Here is a 16,554-nt window from a genome sequence, read left to right as displayed (position 1 = left end):
GCACCAGCATCACCTGGGAACTTTCGAGATAGGTAGGTTGTTGCCCCTTGCACACCCCCCACTCCATCTGCTGCCTCAGAAACTGTGGAGGTGAAGCCCATTAACCTGGATCTTAAACCGCCCTCCAGGTGATGTTTTTTAAAATTAATTTTTATTGGAGTATAGTTGCTTCACTATGTTGTGTTAGTTTCTACGGTACAGCAAAGTGAATCAGCTATACGTATACATACATCCCCTCTGTTTTGGATTTCCTTCCCATTCAGGTCACCACAGAGCACTGAGTAGAGTTCCCTGTGCTACACAGTAGATTCTCATTAGTTACCTATTTTTTTTTTTTTTTTTGCAGTATGCAGGCCTCTCACTGTTGTGGCCTCTTCCGTTGAGGAGCACAGGCTCCGGACGCGCAGGCTCAGCGGCTATGGCTCACGGGCCCAGCCGCTCCGCGGCATGTGGGATCTTCCCGGACCGGGGCACGAACCCGTGTCTCCTGCATCAGCAGGCAGACTCTCAACCACTGCGCCACCAGGGAAGCCCTAGTTACCTATTTTATACATAGTATCAATAGCGTATATGTGTCGATCCCAATCTCCCAATTCATCCCACCCCCCTTTTCCCCTTGGTATCTATCTGTTTGTTCTTTATGTCTGTGTCTCCTCCAGGCGCTTCTGATGGCCTGCTCAACTTTGAGCACTGCCTCTGTAGAGAACACTGCCATGTTTGTAAGGGTAGCTGGGCTCTGGCCAGAACACCTGTGAAGAAGGGTGCCGAGAGCGGCTTAGGTTTCCCTGGTAACTGTCCAGCTCAGGCTGCTCTTATCCTTATCAATCCATCCCTCCTGGAATGAGGCTTTCCATGATTTGTTAATCATGGGTCATCCACCTGCCTGTCCCTGTTAGATTCTCATGGGTAGGCTCAGGACACTGGTGCCCACCTTCTAGCCCAGCAGTGGGGCATTGCTCTGCAGAGTGAGGGCCCCTCCCCGCATCTTGCTGCCTCTGACTTCCATCTGCCAGAAGCTGGGCGAGCTCCATCCTGCACTTCGTTGTTGGCTAGCTCCTCTTGGTGGGTGTGTCTCTCATTTCCTCTGTTGGATGAAGCTTGTAGGTAGCTGCTGTGGCCGATCTCCCTGTCTGCACACTCTCTCTCCTCCAGTCTGGTGCTGCAGGACGCTGCTGTCAGAATCTTGGTCCCAAGGTACAGCTTTGACTGGGTCATGCTCCCAATCAAAATGGTCCCTTCACAAGGCACCCACATAATAAATCCCAAGTCTTTAGTCTGGAACACAAGAGCCTCCAAAATCTAGTGACACTGATTGGATTTCTTTTAAAATAAAATTTAAAGCTATAGAAAGCACAGAAAATAGTGTGTCGTGTGTACTCAAAAGTGACACATGTTAATATATCACATTTTTAAATCTTTTTTTTAGCGACAAAATCATTTACAGATAAAGTCTCCTTTCCCCTCACTCCTTCAGACCACCTTTAGGGCATTTGCTTCTGCAAGTCACCTTCATACAACCTACACTTGAGCTGAACTGGATCCCTGGGAATTCACAGTAGAAGCTCGTGCTCCCCTGCCTGCATTTGTCTGTGGGGGACCCTGGCTGGAACGCCCAGCCCTGCCGTCCTCCCATCAGCTGTCCCATCCCGTGCTTGCTCAAACCCTACTTGCCCTTCAAGCGCCAGTCAAATGCCACCCCTCCTGTACAGTCCCCGGATCTTCCGCACATCTCTCACACTCCCCCAGCTCTCCCCATTCTCACCCTCAGCTGGAGCTAACTTCTAAATCCCTGTGTTTAGAGCACAGGATTCATTCAGAGCACAGGGTTGAAGGCTCAGCTTGGCCATCAACTAAATGTGGCATCTTTGACAGACTCAGTGCTCTCATCTGTAAAATGGGGATTCAGTGTAAAGTGTTCATTCATTGTCTGACGGGCAGCCAGATGGGGAGGGCTGATGGCAGGTTTATGGGGGCGGGGGTGTGCTCCCCAGGAACCGCTGAGATAAACACTCCAAGAAAGCAGACATCTAACATCTCACAGCATCTGGCTTGGAAAAGACCTCTTCAATGATATCTTGACACATGGCCTTGGTAGAAAACCTGAGCAAATATGAACCAAAGAGGTCCATGATTCCAGACCCCAAAAGCTCTGCAAACTTGAAATTTACCATAACTTATTTGGCAGTAAAACCTGGACTAACCTGATACGAGGCTATTTATGGCATTTATCAAACTGCAAAAATTCATGCCTTTTGCTGTAGAAATGTGTGCGTGTGTGTGTGTGATTCCAGGATTCTTTCCTGGAATCTGCAGGGGATGTTTTGTAGCACACAGTAGATGTCCTGTATCACTTTTCTGAAATCTGGGCAATTCTGAATTCCTAACCACATTTGGCCCCCAGGGTTTTAGCCAAGATTTGTGGACCAGTACAGACCCCAGCGGGAGGGATCCTGCCCCTGTCCACCCTGCCCCCAGCAAGTTCCTAGTCCTGTAGGCTCCCAGGAAAATGGTTTTCCTCCACGTGAGAATCTTTGAAGTGCACACAGGGTCCAGCCCAACCTGCAGCTGAAGCCCAGAGTGGTCCTTCACTCATTGCAGAAATGTATTTTCTTTGGTGTTAGAAACACAGCATAGACTCAAAAGAAAGGGGGCTCACGCTGTCTGCAAGATGCTCTGGGCCTTATCGGAGGGCTGTACCAGCCTCCAGGGGTCAGTACCCCAGGCTGCTCCCCCGACTCAATACCCGCACACTCTGGGTTTTCGCCCCTGCCTCCCCATATTGTGGTGTGTAGGGAGAATGTCCCATTTTCTCTGAGTCCTACTAGGTCCTAAAGTCCTGAACTAACGGTGCTCAGGGATGAATGGGTGGTCTCTCTCTAGACGCCATTTACACTTTAGCCAGGGTGCTTTGTGCTTCTACCCAGAGGGTTGACTAATAGAGGGTTTTCAAATAACGTGCTATTTGGGGGCCGAGGAGTTGTTCTGATTACTTAGTGCTGTTTAATAAGCTTGCCCCAAACCCAAGTAGTAGCTTAAGGCAGCCGTTTTATTTTGCTCACAATTTTGTGGGTCAGGAATTTGGGGGGTGCTTGGCTAGGGGGTTCCTCGCCGATCCACGTGAACTTAGCTGGACTGGCTGGAACATCTACTTGCATTTTATTCTGTCCATCAAAGTGGTCACTGGGGCTGCTCAGATTCATGGGGGAGGAAGAGAACGCAGGAGCGTGTGAGATGCGAGACACTGGACCACTTTTGGAAAACTGTAGTCGGCACAGGAGGCTTCCAGGCAGATCAGGTGCCTAAGTGGAGGAATCTGTAATTCCAGTCCAAAGAGTTACGATGGAGGAAACTTGGGGTGCAGAAAAGCCCAAAGAAGATTCTCTCTCTTTACATATATTTGGGCAGAGAAAAAGAAAGTGTTGTTAGGAAGACCAAGAAATTCCACGTCCCTACGCCTCACCTACATCCTCTCCACACCCATCCCTCGCACTTTCGGTACCACCATCCCCCGCCCTTCTTCCTTGCACCCCCATTCTCAAGGCGGTGAAAATTCCTTTAACGTGCAGAAATCTTTCACTTCCACTGTAAAATCAGAAAGTTAGAATTTAGTATTAAGGCCTGCTGAAGCTGATAGCAAGGGCTGCCAGAGAGCTTGTTGTGAGAGCAGGAAGGCAGCATGAGCCCCAAGGCCCTGGAGAATTAAGAAAGGGGAGGAGCGGGGTCAGGACGGAGAAGACCCGCCATCCCCATCTCACAGCGGCGGGGAGGGGTCCCCCTGCCTGATTCCTACCGGTTCCTCAGCTTCTCCTCCTTCCCGCACGGTCCCCAGCCGACTCCTGCGAAGACCCCCGTGTGCCATGTGGGGAGAAACCCTCCAAGGAGCGTTTTGATTTCAGCGTGTTGTGTCCAAACAGCCCTGGTCTGGGCCGCCTGGGCTGCCCATCCCTGCAGGTGCGCTATTGAAGGCAGTCTCGCGGCCACTGCTGTGAAACTGCGAAACGCCCGCTGAGAGCTGCCAGTGTCCTGGCGGACCGGTGACTAGGGTCCCACGTCCTTTCACTCCGGAGTGTGGTATGAAACTGAAATTGAGTTGAGGCTGGATTCTTTCCTCCAGGTGAGCTGCCTTTGAAAAGAAGAGAATCCCTATAAAACCAGGGGCTCACTTTAACTGGCAGTGCTCCCACGCGGGTAAGCCAGCACCCAGGGCGCCCTGTGATTATATGCCTGGTGGCATCTCTGGGGTGACCATCCTGCCCCGGCCGCCCTGCCTCTCAGCCTGTCCTGGACACCCCTTTCCCTCTGTGAACTGGGGTCAACTCAGGAAACATGGGCTGCTTCTTTAAGGAACCTGAGCCAGACTTGGGAGAATAGACCTTTTGGAAAATTTAAATCATATCCCATATTTATAGGGCAGAAAAAACACATTTTGGATATTCCATGGTTTTCTCTTATCCGCACCACTGTCTCCTTCGTCAGTGACAGCATTCAATGTCACTGAAAAGCTAAGGAAAAGGATGCAGTTGAGCCAGTTGTGTGGACTGAAAACTCAGGGGGAGGGGAAAGAGCAGGTGTGTGGGTAACCCCTGAAGATGACTGGGCAGGGGTGGGCAGGGTGATTTGGGGTGGGGTGTGGGCAGAGGGCTTGAACTTTTAATCTCGTTGATTGCACAGCCATCTGTGAAGGAGGCACAGCGATTGGACAGGGTTTTTGTTTTTGTTTGTTTTCCTGTACTCTGGGCTTTGGTGTCTTCATCAATAGGAATATCTTCCTTATAGGGCAGATTGGGAGTTTCAGTGTGACAATACGTGCAAAGCGCCAAGAACAATGCCTGGAACAAAGGAAATCATAGATGTTCACTGTGACCGCTACTATTACTATTTGATAGAAGAAAAGACAGCACAGCGAAATGAATGAGAGAGGGAATGTGGTAGAAAAGAAAATCTACAGGGCCAGATGCGCACAAGGCCATCTTGGGTCCTAATCCCAAATCCACCAGTTGGCTATCATGTGACCTTGGCAAATTCTTTAACCTTTCTGAGCCTCAGTTTCCCCACCCCCACCCAGTAAAACAAGAAGACGGCAGATTCAGATCAGCAGGTCTGGGATAAGGCCTGGGATCTTGCATTTCTAATAAGGTTCCAGGGGATGCAGATGAGGCTGGTCCAGGACTACACTCCGCATGACAAGGGACAGTGACACTCTGTGATGACTGTAGGCACCAGTACGGAGGGCTCACACAAGGGAGAGGGAATGATCCGTCTTCCTGGTCAGCGTCTTGAGGATTACGGGAAGCTCTCCCAAGAGGTTTCCCAATCATCGAGTCTTCCGAGGATGAATAGACAGCGTCTATTATGGGCTCAAGAACGGTTGTCAGACTTTTTACATTTTTCCCCCATCAGCGTTAACAAGTCATAGCCACGAGTCAGTTTTGGTTGGAAGTAGGTGCGTGGAGAAAGATGGAAGACGTTGGCAGCCAGTTCTCGAACTTGAGTGAACATCCGAATCTCCCAGAGGGCTTGTGAAATGTAGATTGCTGGGCTCCAACCCAGAGTTTCTAAATCATTAGGCCTGGACTGGGGCCCAGGAGTTTGCATCTGTGACAAGTTCCCAGTGGATTTTGAGAACCACTGCTTTATAGCAAGAGGCCTCCCACCCCAGGGCACACACAGGCCAAGGGTTATAACTGGGCATAGGGGGTGGGGCAGAGAAGCCCAGAGGGACAAACACAATGGGAGGGGCTGCTGGAAGGGGTTTTGTTAAGACTGGGCCTGAGACTTGAGGCTTGGCCAGCACAGTTGACGTGGACGAGACGCCGAGAACTGACCACTGTGTTCACTGAGAGTGGCAGATAGCTTATCAACCCTTGGATTCCTTCCACCCAGTACAATGAAGATGTAGTCATCTCTTCCTTCCCTCCACTCTTTCCAAAGCATGACGCTTTCCAGGAGCCTGGCTATAAAAATGAAGACCCAGACCAGCCCCAGCAGGCCTCAGTGGACATTAGCATGTTGGTCTGTTGGCAGCTCAGGGGGCTCTGGGGCTCGGGCAGAACCTCCATCTTTAGAGGTATTTGACATGGGTTGGTTTCCAGGGATGCAGCAGCCTCTCCACTAAGAGGGAGGCATCATATATGAATATCAAACGAAGGGAGGGAGGGAGGGGCTGGCTGACATTTTGGCTGACCCTGGATCCTCTGAGAAGAAAAACCACTAGGGCTTGAATTAATTTTAATTCAATGGAATATTTTCATAAAGCGGTCCTTGGAGCAGCAAGACGGTGTGTTTCAGATTTTCCACTGCTTCCGGTGAGCCACACTGATGGAGGGTCATTGGAGGTCACAGTAGGAGGAATCCCACTAATTGCACCATAAGGGACATTTGCCCATTAGCTCAGATGGATTGTCTCCTAACAGAGTCCTTCCGGAGAGTGCTCTTGCAGGTGAGGGATGGGAGGAAGGGAATTGAAAAGTAATTGAAATTTGCAAATAGCATTTCCTTGGGCCCTGGACAAAATGAGTTCCATATGGCCAGCAGGGGGCAGCAATGCACAAACAGTGTTTCTGGTGTGTGTACCAGGAGCTGGGTGCTGTCTCTGAAAATAGCTCAGCAGTGAGGATGGCCAAGGCTGTTTATAGATAATTTCCAGAGTTGGCAAAGCTGGGCCTGTCACGCCCGCCCTTTCCCCCACAAGCAAACCTTTATTTTTCTCAGTATGCTGAGAAGTCAATAAATGTTTAGGTCTGCTGGGTTTTAATTCTGCAACTTTTCTTTTCACCTTTTGGCTGCTCTGTGTAATTTAGAATTTCTGCAGCCTGACTGAAAATTATAAATAAACTAGGATTAAGAAGGCGGCTTTATTAATATCATAGTTCAGTTAATAGACATTTAAAAACGTCTATTTCACCTCTCCTCTGGGTTGAAATTTTCTTAGAACTATAATCGCGGTGACACCCGTACACCAAGTTGGGGAACTTGCTCGTCGCTATTTGTTTTAAAGTTGAGGAAATGAGACTGACAAAATGCAAGAAAACAAATCTCAAGGAATAGTCAGTTTTTCCCAATTTAGGGATATTAGTTTGTCTGTTCCTAAAACTAGGACTCAGCCTGTATTATATTTTCGCAGCAATTGGTCAGGTTTGCTTGTAAATGACTTTAATTGTAGATGGCTTTGCCTGTTTTGCTGGGCTGGAAAATTCTGCAGCCCAGCATACTTCTCCTTTGGGAAGCTTCTCACATCTTGCACAGTATTTCTCTCCACCACCCTCTGCTGTTACCCCCCCCCCCCCCCGCCGCCCAAGGTTAATTTAATCCTGTTGTTCTTAAATGAAACCCTAAATCATCCTCCTTCCCTTCCCTGTCTTTCTTCTCTCTGTTTAAACCCTTCCAGGATGTAATAGTCTGGAAAATATTTCAGTCATCATGCCTCCTTTTCGGGCGGCCAATTCTCTTCGGCGTGTTCTCTGTGGCTTGTACTGAAGTGCAGTTTTTCACAGTGTTGTTTTTAGTTTAAATAGCATGCGGTGCACAATTGCTAAAGGTCTTCTAGAACATTCCACCTGGGGTCTTGCCATTAAATAATATTCTGATGGAACACGTACCTAGCTTTCCATAGGAAGAAATGCTATTGGATCCCAGCCCTAATTGGCTATAAATTTAGCTAAAGGTCCATCTGCCTTGGGAGTTAGACCATCTTCTCTGAGCTCAGAATAGTGCCCTGGATTAGATGTTTAATGGATAGACTTGGCGAATAAATATGTGCTTGTAAGTGTGTTGTTTAGAAAATAGTCAAGTGAAAGGCATTTGCTTCTGCTAAGCCAGCAAATGTAAGTTTTCTGTCTTCTTACACTGTCTTGCTATGTGTCAGCTCCTCAATTTACCAGCTGTGTGACCTTGCATATATTACTCAACCTTGCCGAGTCTCAGTTTCCTCGATTGCAAAATAGAGAGCGTGAGGACCAAATAGAGGTATGCAGTGTTTAGCAGAGCATAGAGTCAGTCCCCAAGCCATAGCAGCGACTTCTGGATTTTGTTGTTATTGTCGTTGCTACCACTGCTATCATTATGCAGCCTAATTCCCATGCCTACGTGTCTTTCAAAGTCCCCACCTGCCTATACCTTGTCATTTCTCAACACACATTACTCAGGGAAGCTCTCTGATCCCCCAGACTAGGGTGCTATGTCTTGGCTATTGTCAGTAGTGCTGCTATGAACATAGGGGTGCAAGTATCTTTTTGAATTATAGTTTTGTTTGGATATATGTCTAGGAGTGGGATTGCTGAATCATATGGAAACTCTATTTTCGTTTTTTGAGGAACCTCCATGCTGTTTTCTATAGTGGCTGCGCCAGCTTACATTCCCACCAAAAGTGCAAGAGGGTTCCCTTTTCTCCACACCCTCTCCAGCATTTGTTATTTGTAGACTTTTTTTTTTTTTGCGTTACGTGGGCCTCTCTCTGTTGTGGCCTCTCCCGTTGCGGAACACAGGCTCCGGACGCGCAGGCTCAGTGGCCATGGCTCACGGGCCCAGCCGCTCCGCGGCATGCGGGATCTTCCCGGACCAGGGCATGAACCTGCGTCCCCTGCATTGGCAGGCGGACTCCCAACCACTGCGCCACCAGGGAAGCCTGTAGACTTTTTAATGATGCCCATTCTGACCGGTGTGAGGTGGTACCTCACTGTAGTTTTGACTTGCATTTCTCTAATAATTAGCGATGTTGAGCATCTTTTCATGTGCCTATCGCTCCTCTGTATGTCTTCTTTGGAGAAATGTCTGTTTAGGTCTTCTGCCCAGTTTTTGATTCAGTTGTTTTTTGTTGTTGTTGAGTTGTATGAGCCGTTTGTATATTTTGGAAATTAAGCCCTTGTCGGTAGTATCATTTGCAAATATTTTCTCCCAGTCTGTAGGTCGTCTTTTGGTTTTGTTTATGGTTTCCTTTGCTGTACAAAAGCTTGTTAGGTTTGATTAGGTCCCATTTATTTATTTTTGCTTTTATTTCTATTGCCTTGGGAGACTGACGTAAGAAAACATCGGTACAAGTTTTGTCAGAGAATGTTTTACCTGTTTTCTCTTCTAGGATTTTTATGGTATCATGCCTTACATTTAAGTCTTTAAGCCATTTTGAGTATTTTTGTGTGTGGTGTGAGGGTGTGTTCTAACTTCATGGATTTACATGCAGCTGCCCAACTTTCCCAACACCATTTGCTGGAGAGACTGTCTTTTTTCCATTGTATATTCTTGCTTCCTTTGTTGAAGGTTAATTGACTGTAAGTGTGTGTGGGTTTATTTCTGGGCTCTCTATTCTGTTCCATTGATCCATGTGTCTGTTTTTGTGCCATTACCATGCTGTTTTGTTTTTTTTAAGTATTTATTTATTTATTTTTAACATCTTTATTGGAGTATAATTGCTTTACAATGGTGTGTTAGTTTCTGCTTTACAACAAAGTGAATCAGCTATACATATACATATATCCCCCTATCCGCTTCCTCTTGCCATCTCCCTCCCACCCTCCCTATCCTACCCCTCTAGGTGGTCACAAAGCACCGAGGTGATCTCTGCCTACCATGCTGTTTTGATTACTGTAGCTTTGTAGTATCAGTGAGATCTTTGATTCAGGACAAGGTCTTCATCTTTGGTGCCCAGAGCATGTCACATCTGGAGCCTGTACAGGGTAGTCATTCAGTGGAGGTTTGCTCTGTTCATTAAGCCTGTGTGTCTACCAGGCTTTGCCCTCCCATGCATAGAAGGAGGTTTCCTTAAGAGTCCCATTGTCTATGTTACTATTTAACATAACTGAAAAGCAACAAGACCAAATCCTCACCTGGAGGTTTCGTCATCTCACTCTAACTGTGGACAGTTTCCTCAATTAAGAGCTTCACAGTGACTTTCTAAGGTACTTGCCCTGAGGATCTCATTAACAGATGGTCCAGAACATGACTTCTTTTTAGTTAATTCACATTGATGCCAAGAGATCAGGTTGTGTCTTTTTGTGATGCTCACAAACAACCTGTTTAACGGTCCATTTTACATTTTTCAGGAGGACTTAGGTCAAGATGAACTGCCTAAGTTTCTGGAAATCAGCCTTCCCCTATTTCTGGAACTAGGGTATTTGCTCAACTCCTGTCTCCTGGCTTCTCCAAGAGCCCAGGGGAGCTACTAAGAGACTCTCTGAAGTTTTTCTGGAACATTCCTCCACATCCCAAATGTAATTTTGCTGATCCGGCACCCTATCTCATTGCCATAGATTGATGGTTTCCTGCTATCTCCTGGCTTGATGAGGACTTCAGTTGTCTTCTGGGACACTAGCTTTACACTGTCCAATTTGCAGACTCATTGCTAGGAGAGATAAAAGCCCGGTTGGAATTTTAACACTCTGTTTTGTGTTACCTATTAATTTTGTCACACTTCGTCCAATCAGTGAGTCTCCCTTTGTTCTGTTTGCTCCAGATATCATTTAAAAACCTTCTTCTGGGGCTTCCCTGGTGGCGCAGTGGTTGAGAGTCCGCCTGCCGATGCAGGGGACACGGGTTCGTGCCCCGGTCCGGGAAGATCCCACATGGCGCGGAGCGGCTGGGCCCGTGAGCCATGGCCGCTGAGCCAGCGCATCCGGAGCCTGTGCTCCGCAACGGGAGAGGCCACAACAGTGAGAGGCCCGCGTACAGCAAAAACAAAACAAAACAAAAAACCTTCTTCTGTTGTCTTCTTTATCACTCATAAACCTCTGTGAATTGGGGGTCTTTCTCTGGATGCGACGATTCCTCCACGACCTGCACATATTTAAAAAATTCGTCCTGACTTGCATGTCTCTCTTTCCATCCTTTGTCCTTGCCTTTTAACCTCCTGAGCTGAACAGGGAGGCCCCTGCAGAGCATTGTTGCTTCCTTTAGAGGTTGCCCCTCTCCCGCCTTTTCTTCCTTCCTGACTCGGAGTGGTCGTGTGATCAGAATTACATTTTATAAGCAGGAAATTCTAATTACTGCACAGTGGCAGCTGGGACAACTTATCCACACCATCCTTCTGGTCCCCCAGAAGCAGCTGCTAAGAGGGTGATGACTGTGTAAGCCAGCATGGTATCAATTTGCTCTCTAGGTGGGCTTGTGTAGGGAAAAGAACAAATGAGGTTGATCGTGTTTCCCTGGAAGGAGAAATAGAGAAGGTGGCGTTCCAGGAGCAGAGAGGTGGAGGAGGGAGGCTGCAGCAGGTGTGCACCAGGCTTGTCCTCTGAGCATCAGCCCCTCCCCGTGGACATTGATGGCAGGTGGTGTCCCCACTGGGCTTCCCTGCCAGCCTATGTGAGGGCTGCTTGCAGATGCCGGCAGTGGTCCATCTCTTCCCCCAGCGAGTGGAGTCAGGGAGGTCATTCAGGCCTCCATTACTAGAGTCTCACCCATGCCTGTTGCCCAGTGGGGCTGTCAGAAGCATGTGGATTTGAATTCTATTACTGCAGTGATGCCCTGGGGTCTCCAAACTTCACTCAGAAGTGAAATGCCTCCTTCTTTCCCTCTTTTTTTTTCCATTCTTGATTCTGTATGTTCTATTTTCAGCTCCTATAAGGCCAGATGCTTCTCTGGGCTTAGTTTATAGCTAAGATGACGGTTGCCCAGAGTGTGCAAACCTGCCTGGTCCCAAGACTCATGGCTGCCAATCTAAGAACCCTCTTCCTGTTTCCCATTTCAGACTTTTCGTCTCTACCTTTGTTCCTAACACTGTCTTCCAAATCAAGATCTCTAGTTTCAGTGGAGAGGTGTTTCTTCATTCCTGTATCAGGATCCACATCCGTGGATGCATATTTTTGTATCATTTCTTCTTCATTGAACCTAAAATATGTAAGGAGGCAAGGTGAAAATAAATACCAAGAAAACGATAGAAAATCCCCATTTTTCAATCCCTGGTGAAGTAATTGGTTCAGGCAATGATCATCAGTGGATGAAACCATGAGTCAGAGGTTGATGGGGATGTTTACATGGGAGGGGTCAGGCTGTCACATCCCGAACTCACTCATTAATGATAGTGCCACTGAGAGAGGAAATACCAGTCATCGTGGACCCCTAAAATACAAACCACTCAATACCACCTAAGGAATTTTTTTTTTTTTTTTCCAGCAAAGACCTCAGCTTTTCATTCAACATGTTACCAGAGAGGTTTAGTCAAAAAAGACCAAAGCCCATGTCATCATCATGCTCTTCAGGTTCTTCTTTGTTTGCTTCTACTTTCTCCTCCTCAGCTGGGGCAGCAGTGGTAGAAGGGGCAGGACCTCCTGCTGGGGCAGCTCCACCTGCCCCCACGTTGCAGATGGGGCTCCCGATGTTGACATTGGCCAAAGCCTTTGCAAATAGCCTGGCCAGAAAGGTTCAACGTTTGCACCGGCTGCTTTAATGAGGGCATTGATTTTATCCTCCGTGACCATCACCTCATCGTCGTGCAGGGTGAGGGCCGAGTAGATGCAGGCCAGCTCCGAGATGGAGGCGGGTGAGTGCTAAGCAGGGGCCGCTGGGCACGGGGCTAGTCGCTGGATGAAGTGAGGACATCACCCCACTGCGGCCTTAGCTTCCTTGGAAGGACCGAGCACCTTAGAGGCAGCTGGGGCAAGGGACAGGAATATTCTTGACAAAATAAAGTTGAACCTGAATTTAGTCAAGCTGCATTTACTGGAAATACAGGGAACAGAGGAACAAATAAGATGACACCACGAAGAGACAAGCTGACAAATTCAGAATGTATGGCATTCTACACGTCACCGCAACAGTAAAGGCATAAGACCTCAGAGACGTAACCACCACATGTACTCGAATATAATGCGGGTCCTTGTCTGGAGGCTGATTTCAGCAAGCTGACTGCGAACTGGCCAAGTGATGACATTGACTAGGAAGCAATTATTGCTAATTTTGTTAGACCTGTTAATTTTGAATCAGGGTGATGAGTATACGGGGGTTTGTTACGCTGTCGCCTCTATGTTCCCATGTGTTTGAAAATGTTTACGGTAGAAAATATTTTTACAAGTTAAAAGATAAAGCAAGTTGGTCAGTATATTTCCTAAGGGGGTCGGCGGGGGGCAGGGATTGTCTAATATTAAATGACCCAAATGAGTTATCCTGCTTGATTTATATCCCTGTCTTTAATAAATTAGGATTCTGGTTTCTGAGTTTAAAAGGGAAGGCAGGTGGACATTGTTTGTATTAGTAGAGTGGTTGGAGTTTTACAGTGAACAGGTATTTAACATACCCTTGGTTTTATGATGGAATTAGAGGCCATACAGCTTCTTCCAGACAGACACCATGTGGTAGAAATAGAGCATCTGAAGACTGGAAGGGACCCAAGCATCCATTTAGCTGCCTTCCCTCTGAGCTGGACCACTGTAAACCATCCAGGTTGGGGGTAGGGTTAGGGTCTTTCTTTCAAAGTCCTTCAGAGAGGAGGAGACATTACCTCCCCAGAGTCTGAACATTAACCACACTCACCATCAGGAAGTCTTCTTGAGAGTCCCGGTACTGAGAGAAACCCTCTCTGTCTTATCCTGTGAACACTGAAGAGGAGGGGGCCCCCGTCTGAGAGTGCATCACATCCCAGGAGGACTGGCATTAACCACCAGGCCCTCGGCTTCCCTTTCTCCTCTTTTCCTTATTTACCAGCCCTTAATCATTTGGAAGGTTTTTATCCGTGGTCCCCCGTTTTCCTTGTTCCTGTGGGAGAGACCCACGGCTCTAAAGGGCTACTAGCATCAAGGACAAGGTGCGAGTTCCCTGATGGGCTCCCACCAGCCCCACGCCTCCTTGGCCACAGTCTCTGTACTTGCCCTTCCTTGACTCCAAGCCTCTTCCCAGCCCTTCTGGAAAGTTCCACAAGACTCCTCCATCACTCTGTTCATTTGCAAACTGCCAAGGCACTGTGAGGCCTTGGTTGTTTGGATCCCGTATTTCCAGCTTTTCCACAGTGTTGTAAAACAATCCCAAACCAGATTTTATAAACACCAATCCCTTTGGCTGTAAGAAGATGCCTCTGGGCTCCTTCACCAAGCACCTGGTTCGAGAAGGTTCGAGGTGGGCCCCAGGTGTGGCGTCAGATAGCCTGGTGGGAGCAGGGCCGCCCGTTTGGCTGGTGGCATCTACAGAATGCCAGCTTTCCCCACACAGGCCAAGACTGTTGAGGAAGTGAGAGCAGGTAGGAAAGTGGAGAGAACAGAGAGAAGAGGGGCAAGGGTGGGGAAGGGGTTAGAAAAATCAGCAGCCGTCCCTCTTTGAGCACACCCGCCGGCCTGTCCTATCCAAACTCACCACATGTGGGCTTCTGCTAGGGGGAGGGCTGCCCTGAATCTCCCCTCCCACACTGCGTTCAGTTAAGTAGCCCTCCTGAGGGCTTACGGTGCCATGCACATACTTCTACGCTGCCTTATAACCCTATACAGTCTTCACTGCACGTATCTGTAGACGCTTGACCATAGGCTCCTGAGATCAGGAGGTACCCTTTTGCTTTCTGGTTCCCCAGCCCTCAAACTATACCTGTCCACAATGCCTGCAACTCTGCACTGGGGTTTTGACAGGCCTTGTGCATGTGAATGGGTCTGTGTGAGTTGGTGAGGGAGAGAAAAAGACGTCAGAGTATCCTCCTGAAAGCCCATCAAATTATTCAGCCTGGTTGCCTCGTTCAGAATTCACCACACAGCACAAAACAAGCTAAATCATGGAAAAATAACACTGTAGCTTGGACAATAATGAGTATGCAAGCAGCATAACGGGGTGAAGTACTGAGAGAGCCATCTATTGTAGGGAGTTTAGTCTTACCTTAGTGAAAGATCAGGGGCAAAAGCACAAGAAGACAAAAAGATCCTGCTAATTTTGAAAACAAGAAAATGGGTAACTAGCTAACATGCAATGGGTGAAGATAGGGAAAAGTTCAATCAGTTCATCCATGGTCCAGCCATTTTGGAAGATGGCAGACCTCAGTCTTTGGATACTGACAAACAGCACTGTGCCCCGGGAGGCACCTTCCTTCTGGAAAAAAAACATTTGGACTCTGTGTTGCATCTGTGGTTTGCATGGTACGAACTGCCTCCACCTTTGTTCCAAAGCGCTTTGAAAAGACTGGATGTATTTATGACAAATGCAGGTGTATTTGTCCTTTCAGGCTGATGCAAGGCATTAGAAGGTCAGCTATTGCAGCTGGAAAGCAGCCAGCAAATGGGGAGGCCACAGAAGAAGTTTGTGACTTTCTTAATTTTTTTTGCGGTTCGCGGGCCTCTCACTGTTGGGGCCCCTCCCGTTGCGGAGTGCAGGCTCAGCGGCCATGGCTCACGGGCCCAGCCGTTCTGCGGCATGTGGAATCTTCCCGGACCGGGGCACGAACCCGTGTCCCCTGCATCGGCAGGCGGACTCTCAACCACTGCGCCACCAGGGAAGCCCCCATGTGACTTTTTAAAGATAATTTATTTCGGTTCACAATTTACACAGGATATCAAATCTGAAGGGGACCCCAGGGTTACCCAGTTTAACTTCTTCATTGTACAGATGAAAAATGAGGAGAAGAGTAGTGACTTGCTTGAGATAGCATTAGTAGTACTAAGAGCTTCAGTTGATGCTTTCTGATTAATGTAGTGGTCGTTCCATTATTATACCAAGCTGCATTTCCATCCAGAATATTTTTATAATGCTGATTAAGCTGGATTGTTTTGGTGAGCTTTTCCAGCATTTATCCTAGACTTTATCAAGTGCAATTTTAGGAAGGTGGCTTTATGGAAGCATTAAATGACCTACTGTAGCAGTTCCTTCTATTTTAATGTAGAGGAAGAGCACCGACTGCATGTCCTGTTATTATAAGTTTGGTGGTTGTAGTCTATTGCCATCAGTATTATTTAGGAATGCTTTTGGGTGCATGAAACAAAAAACCTAACCACGATTGCTTGAATGAATATAGGTTCATTTTTTCTGACATAACATGAAGTCTGGATGTAGGAAGCTTTGGCTTTGATTCAGCAGCTCAGTGATATCAGGAATTACGTATAGTGGTGTGTATATGTCAATCCCAGTCTCCCAACCCTGAGTTTTATACCTTTGGGATTTTATACAATGAACCTGTGTTGCCTTAAAATACTACGTTACACAAGCTGACACCAAAGACCTTTCTGAAGCCAGCGAGAGTTCTTTGAAGGCCAGATGCTTGGGCTCTGAGTCAGATAGTTTACGGCTCTGTCAATTACTAGTTAGGTGACCCCACTTATCTGCTCCAAGCTGCAGTTTTCTCATTAGGAAGATGTGACAGTCACGAGTTTGTGGTGAAGAATGAATGAGGGGATTTACAAAGACTTCTGGAAACCAGAAAATGGTCTTGTCTGTTAGCCTCCTAGCATGCTGAAGGCAGTCACTGACATGCAGCCCTGGGTCCCGGGTTGTCCGTACTGACAGCTAAATGACATCTTTTGTGCCCTGTATAACTGGTTCACAACAACCCCTTACCCCATCCACAGCAATTACTTTGTATTCACTCTGCTTAAAAAGCTGAGGAAGAATACGGTAGATTAAGAAAGGGGACAGATTAAAATGCTGTCCTGGGGTTTAAAGGGGGCC

The 16,554-nt window shown here is 47.6% G+C and overlaps 2 protein-coding genes and 1 pseudogene across 7 annotated transcripts in view; 2 read left to right on the top strand and 1 right to left on the bottom strand.

Moving 5' to 3' along the window:
• Positions 1 to 16,554, top strand: part of GPR39 (G protein-coupled receptor 39) — a 247,336-nt gene that overhangs the window by 122,597 nt on the left and 108,185 nt on the right. The window lies entirely within an intron of this gene.
• The window catches only part of SLC35F5 (solute carrier family 35 member F5), a 280,557-nt gene that overhangs the window by 251,146 nt on the left and 12,857 nt on the right, over positions 1 to 16,554 (top strand). For all 6 annotated transcript variants that reach the window (XM_089916890.1, XM_089916889.1, XM_089916888.1 and 3 more), the window contains one exon: positions 1 to 16,554. This exon is cut by the window's left edge and continues 45,346 nt beyond it; it is cut by the window's right edge and continues 12,857 nt beyond it. The gene's annotated coding sequence lies outside the window, so the exon portion shown is untranslated.
• LOC149748597 (large ribosomal subunit protein P1 pseudogene) lies at positions 11,072 to 12,419 on the bottom strand (annotated as a pseudogene).

This window comes from Delphinapterus leucas, chromosome 8, assembly GCF_059928025.1.
Source record: "Delphinapterus leucas isolate spDelLeu-1000000601 "Yukka" chromosome 8, BTC_Dleu_Yukka2, whole genome shotgun sequence".
In the NCBI taxonomy this organism is placed as follows: Eukaryota; Metazoa; Chordata; class Mammalia; order Artiodactyla; family Monodontidae; genus Delphinapterus; species Delphinapterus leucas.
This window is presented reverse-complemented; position numbering and strand designations above follow the sequence as displayed.